Here is a 6000-nt window from a genome sequence, read left to right on the forward strand (position 1 = left end):
ATTGGAATACAAAAAAGGGAGGTCCGAGAAATAAGTAAATGAAAAATAATGTGATGAAAAGATTGATTGTTTTTAACTACTTTTATTTTGTACTTTTTCTTTTTTCTTTTTCTATTTTGTAATGTAAAAATCTTAATAAAATTTTTATAAAAAAAATAAAATAAAATGACGGTTTATTGTTTTATGGTGACAGAACAGCCGAGTCTAACGAAGAATCCCTAATTTGCCTACAGAAATATCTTCATCAAAGCATTGTGACATAGCACTAATAAATAAACATTAGCTTCCCTAGCACAGAAAGGTTGCCTTGCTCCTTTGTTCACCCGTAAACTCACTCCTCACGGCAGTCATTAATTGCTGTCTAGTAGCCCCCTAGTTTTATATAATCACAGCATCCGGGAAGACATCCACTAGTGAGTTTGCCAGCAACAACTTCCTGCTCTAAACTGATTTTTTCATGTATTTCTCACCCAGCCGGTTCCAACGTCCATGTTCTCCAAGGGGTGGAACATCCCTGCAAAGTGGAAGAAACCAAGTGATGAGAGTCCATCTGCCTCTGTTCACAGCTACAGCCATTTATTTTAGAGTTCCCACCAACTCACTCTCCACTGCTTTTATTTTATGCAGGATAGCAGTCTGTGCTGCTTTGCTAGAAACAGATTGCCAGAAGACAGAACTTAGACCTGGTCCACAGGGATGTCCTGTTGGAGCAAGGTCTTCAGGTGACCAGTGTAACGTAGTGGTTAAGAGCGGTAGTCTCGTAATCTGGTGAACCGGGTTCGCGTCTCCGCTCCTCCACATGCAGCTGCTGGGTGACCTTGGGCTGGTCACACTTCTTTGGAGTCTCTCAGCCCCACTCACCTCACAGAGTGTTTGTTGTGGGGGAGGAAGGGAAAGGAGAATGTTAGCCACTTTGAGACTCCTTTGGGTAGTGATAAAGCGGGATATCAAATCCAAACTCTTCTCTTCTTCTTCTATGACAATCAAGTGGAACATCTCTGTCCAAAGCTAGTATATCTGTGTGTATTAGAAGCTGGAAAACAAACTTCTGGAGAAGGCTTGTGAGTATCGAGAGGAATCTAGTTTAGTCCATACCGTGTCCACTTCTGGGCCCCACAAGATAAGAAGGATATTGACAAGCTGGAAGGTGTGCAGAGGAGGGCGACCAAGATAATAATAATAATAATAATAATAATAATAATAATAATAATAATAATAATAATAATAAATTTTATTTATATCCCGCCCTCCCCAGCCGAAGCCGGGCTCAGGGCGGCTAACAACATGATCAAGGGTCTGGAAACTAAGCCTTATGAGGAACGGTTGAAGGAGCTGGGTATGTTTATCTTGAAAAAGAGAAGACTGGACTTCCGGAGCATGTATAATGGGACATGAATCCATAGTTCTCTCTATAGTTTTTAATTTGGTAATGAGTTGTAATTCAAGTGTATTTCTCTTTCAAGTGTATTTCTAAAATTCCTTTGCAATAAGACAGCTACTTTAAGATCTTGTACAGAATGTCCTGGAAGATTGAAGTGTTCTCCTACTGGTTTCTCTGTCTTGTGATTCCTGATGTCAAATTTGTGCCCATTTATCCTTTGGCATAAAGTTTGTCCTGTTTGTCCCATTATACATACTAAAGCTAATTTTGGTCATCCATCCCTTTAAAAATCCCTTGGAACCAACTGCCACAATGGTCATCAACAGTTATAAGGTTGAAGTGACCGCTGCTTCAGAGTATCTGACAGAGTGTGTATTACACATGAAAGCTCATACCTTGAAAGCTTATACTGTATTTAGTTGATCTTAAAGGTGCCACTGGAATTATTAAAAAATGTTTTTTCATCTCTCATCTTGTTATTTATTATGACTGTGACAGATCAACACGGCTATCCACCTGAATCTTTAAAAGCAATGATACTTGTATCCAGGGTTGCTTGCACCTGAGTTGCTAATGAGTAGGCTCACCAGTGTCACATTCAGGTGTGACCAAGAGCCAGCATGGAGGTAAACTGATGGGAAATGGTTTGCCTGCTACATTTCTGTGGGACACAGGCAGGGACGCGGACTTATAAAAAATATTGGGGGGGCCCGGGAAAGCTCATGAATAATAAATAAGCTCATGAATATGCAAATAAAGTGGCGCCGCCTCCTCGTGAGCGAATAGGGGAGAGCGTGCTGCGCCTATTAATCAGCTCCAAAGGAAATTGGGTGGAGCTTTTGCTCGGGAGGGAGGGCAGGAGGCATGCAGCCCGCCCCTCCCTGTGCATTTTGGGCTGGGGGAGGGGCGGCGATGGCGCTCTGCTGGAGGGGCGCTGGAGATTATTGGGGGGGCGGAGCCCCCCCAAACGAATTTTTGAGGGGGCTCGGGCCCCCTCAAGCCCCATGGAGTCGGCGCCTATGGACACAGGCTACCGTTAAAGTCCTCAGAGCAGACCTGGAAAATTGGCTGAAGGAATCCTAATCCAAAAGCTTAAGCACAGTGGAGCAAGTTATTGTGTGTTAAAAACCCTACAAAGTGAACAGGAACGGGCTGACCACCCAACTATAATGCTTAAGCCAGGGGTCAGCAATCTTTTTCAGCCTTGGGCCGGTCCACCGTCCCTCAGACCATTTGGTGGGCCGGACTATATTTTGAAGAAAAAAATAATGAACGAGTTCCTATGCCCCACAAATAACCCAGAGATGCATTTTAAATAAGAGCACACATTCTACTCATGTAAAAACACCAGGCAGGCCCCACAGATAACCCAGAGATGCATTTTAAATAAAAGCACACATTCTACTCATGTAAAAAGACGCTGATTCCTGGACCGTCCGCTGGCCGGATTGAGAAAGAAGAAGAAGAAGAAGAGTTTGGATTTGATATCCCGCCTTTCACTCCCTTTAAGGAGTCTCAAAGCGGCTAACATTCTCCTTTCCCTTCCTCCCCCACAACAAACACTCTGTGAGGTGAGTGGGGCTGAGAGACTTCAGAGAAGTGTGACTGGCCCAAGGTCACCCAGCAGCTGCATGTGGAGGAGCGGAGACGCGAACCCGGTTCCCCAGATTACGAGACTACCGCTCTTAACCACTACACCACACCGCATCCGGCCCATGGGTTGCCTACCCCTGGCTTAAGCAATCGTACTATAAACTGCCTTATTATTACAGCTATATATATTTTTTCATGCTTAAAAAAAATCCCCCCAAATAAAGAAGGCATTTCATTTTAATTTGCACATTTATTTTTCTGTGGAGAACCTCTTGTTCAAAAGAAGGAAAGCATCTCGTCCAGCAAGCTAAACCCCATTTTCCCCTTCAGTGTGTTCTTGTCCCTCTGCCCCCCTCCCCACCCCCGGCTAGCCAGTCTCTGTTATGCATGCTTGGTTACAGGAATCCCCTGTGGCCTTACGCTGTCAGAGAACATCTTCAACATATACCCAGTGGTGTGTGCTGGAGCGTAAATATATATAAAATCCACAGATAAACCCTTTCGTTGCTGAGGTGTGGCGGTTGTCATGGGTGTAGCCAGGATTTTTGTTGGTGGGGGGGCAGGCCTTTTGTTAGGGAGGGACAGAACCTCAGTTTGCTATTTATTTTTATTGAATTTTATTGATGGGGGGCTGCCCTTCCTTGCCCCCCTTGCTACGAACATGGTGGCTGTTAGTTACTATATATATATATATATATATATATATATATATATATATATATTCCAGCAATAAATAGCGTCACGGCCAGAAGGACGTTATAAAATAAATAACGGAATTTTTCTCTGGGCTGCCTTAAAATGAAATAATCTGGATCCTTTCTCGGCCTCCTGGAAAACCTGGTGTAAATCTCAGCAGGAAACGCCCCAGAGGGCTCTGCAAAGGGTTCTGGGAGATTTTTCAGGCTACAAAATGCTTACTGACCTCACACTCAAGAGAAAGATTCATCAGCCTTTGGGGAAAGAGGATGTCATACTTGGCTTAAGATAAGTCCATACGCAGATCTCTCTTTTTCAAAAATAAAAATAAAATGTGCACGGTTTAGGAATGGTTGCAAAACAACAGACGATTTAGCTTCCGTGATAAGATTACCGTATTTTTCGCTCTATAAGACGCACCTGACCACAAGACGCACCTAGTTTTTGGAGGAGGAAAACAAGAAAAAAAATATTCTGAATCTCAGAAGCCAGAACAGCAAGAAGGATCGCTGTGCAGTGAAAGCAGCAATCCCTCTTGCTGTTCTGGCTTCTGGGATAGCTGTGCAGCCTGCATTCACTCCATAAGACGCACACACATTTCCCCTTACTTTTTAGGAGGGAAAAAGTGAGTCTTATAGAGCAAAAAAATACGGTAGTTGCCATCTTTGTTGGATCCTCTGAACTAAGCACAGAGTATTGAGTTACGAGCAATTCACCGTATTTTTCGCTCCATATGGCGTACCTGACCACAAGACGCACCTAGTTTTTAGAGGAGGAAAACAAGAAAAAAAATATTCTGAACAAAAATCATACAGTGGCTGTATGATTTTTGTGGTTCATGCTGTGGCCACAGACATGTGATCTGATGGTGAATTTGGGGTGACCCAATGCAAAAATCCTGAGGATCCATGGGCTTTTACCTCCCCCCTCCCAGGCAGCCTCCGCTAGTTTTCCTTTATCTCTCTCCCGATCCCACCGATCAGCTGTTTCCTTTCAACACTCCCTTCCCTCTTGTTTGCCTTAGTGTCTTTTCCTTAGCAGGAGCAGTTTTTTGCTCCTCCTTTTCTTCTAATTTCTCTCCTTATTGCTTTAGTCTTCCTGTTTCCCCCTTTGCAAGTTTGCTGTCTTTACCTCCCCACTCCCAAGCAGCCTCCTTTGTCTCTAGCGTCCCTTATCTCGCTCCCGATCGCTTGCCGATCAGCAGCTTTGTTTCAACACCCCCTTCCCTCTTTCCAAAAAAAGAGAAAAAAGCATGATCTTCTTTTTGCCCCTGGGCAATTCGGCTCCAGGGACCACACATTCGTTCCATAACAGTCATTTCACCTTACTTTTTAGGAAGAAAAAAGTGTGTCTTATGGAGCAAAAAATACAGCATTTTATCCTAAATGATGAGCCGTGAACTTGAGTCACAGGCAGGCGATGCATTTCAACTTCTGTCAAAGGATCCTGGGAACTGTGGCTTGTTAATGGTGCCGGGTAGAGTAAACTACAGTACCCAGAATTCTTTGAGGGAAGCCATGGCACTTAAAGTGATCTCTGAAGCCTCCATTCTGGTGTTGCGTGGCAGCAACTTTGGGGTTCTGGCAAAATCTCCCAAGAGCTCTGCAAAATCTTGCCAGAATGCAGAAGCCACAGCTGCTTTTCCTTGCTTCTCCAGCAGCAACAGCGGTTGCCCCACCACCCACCTCCGTGGGAAAAGTGAGGAGAAGCAGTGGCGGGGGTAATACCTTGCTGGAAGCTACCGCCACTTCTCTCCGCTTCTCTGGCGGCAGCATTGCTCCTGTAGGATTCCATCGCCCAAGGCGGCTGCCTCTGACCACCTCATGGGTGGGCCGGCCCTCTTTAAATGGATGGGGTGGATTTGAACTCGGATCTCTGAGCAGGAATGCTCGTGCAAGAGAGAAGAATCCATACAGCAGGCTCAGGGGTACCAAAATACTGCAAATATTTTTGGTGGCATGGAACTAAGAGGCGGCAAGCCCAAAAACAGCCCGTTGAGGATATGACTTGTTCAGTGGCCACAGAAAGTTGGCTGGTGGTTAGGAAATGAGAAGTGGAAGAGAGAATGAGATGAAATACCTGCATTGCATTGCAGTGCAGTCCAGTTGAGTTTGTATTACTGTGGTTTTTAAAGAACTTCCAAAGTTTTAAAGAACCTTTGGAGTGATTTGACCAGGCATAGGCAAACTCCGGCCCTCCAGATGTTTGGGACTACAATTCCCATCATCCCTCGCTAACAGGACCAGTGGTCAGGGATGATTGGAAGTTGGGAAGTGTAGTCTCAAAACATCTTGAGGGCCGAGTTTGCCTATGCCTGACTTAGAGAGTCT

The sequence above is a fragment of the Podarcis muralis genome, chromosome 3 (genome assembly GCF_964188315.1).
Source record: "Podarcis muralis chromosome 3, rPodMur119.hap1.1, whole genome shotgun sequence".
NCBI classification, from domain to species: domain Eukaryota; kingdom Metazoa; phylum Chordata; class Lepidosauria; order Squamata; family Lacertidae; genus Podarcis; species Podarcis muralis.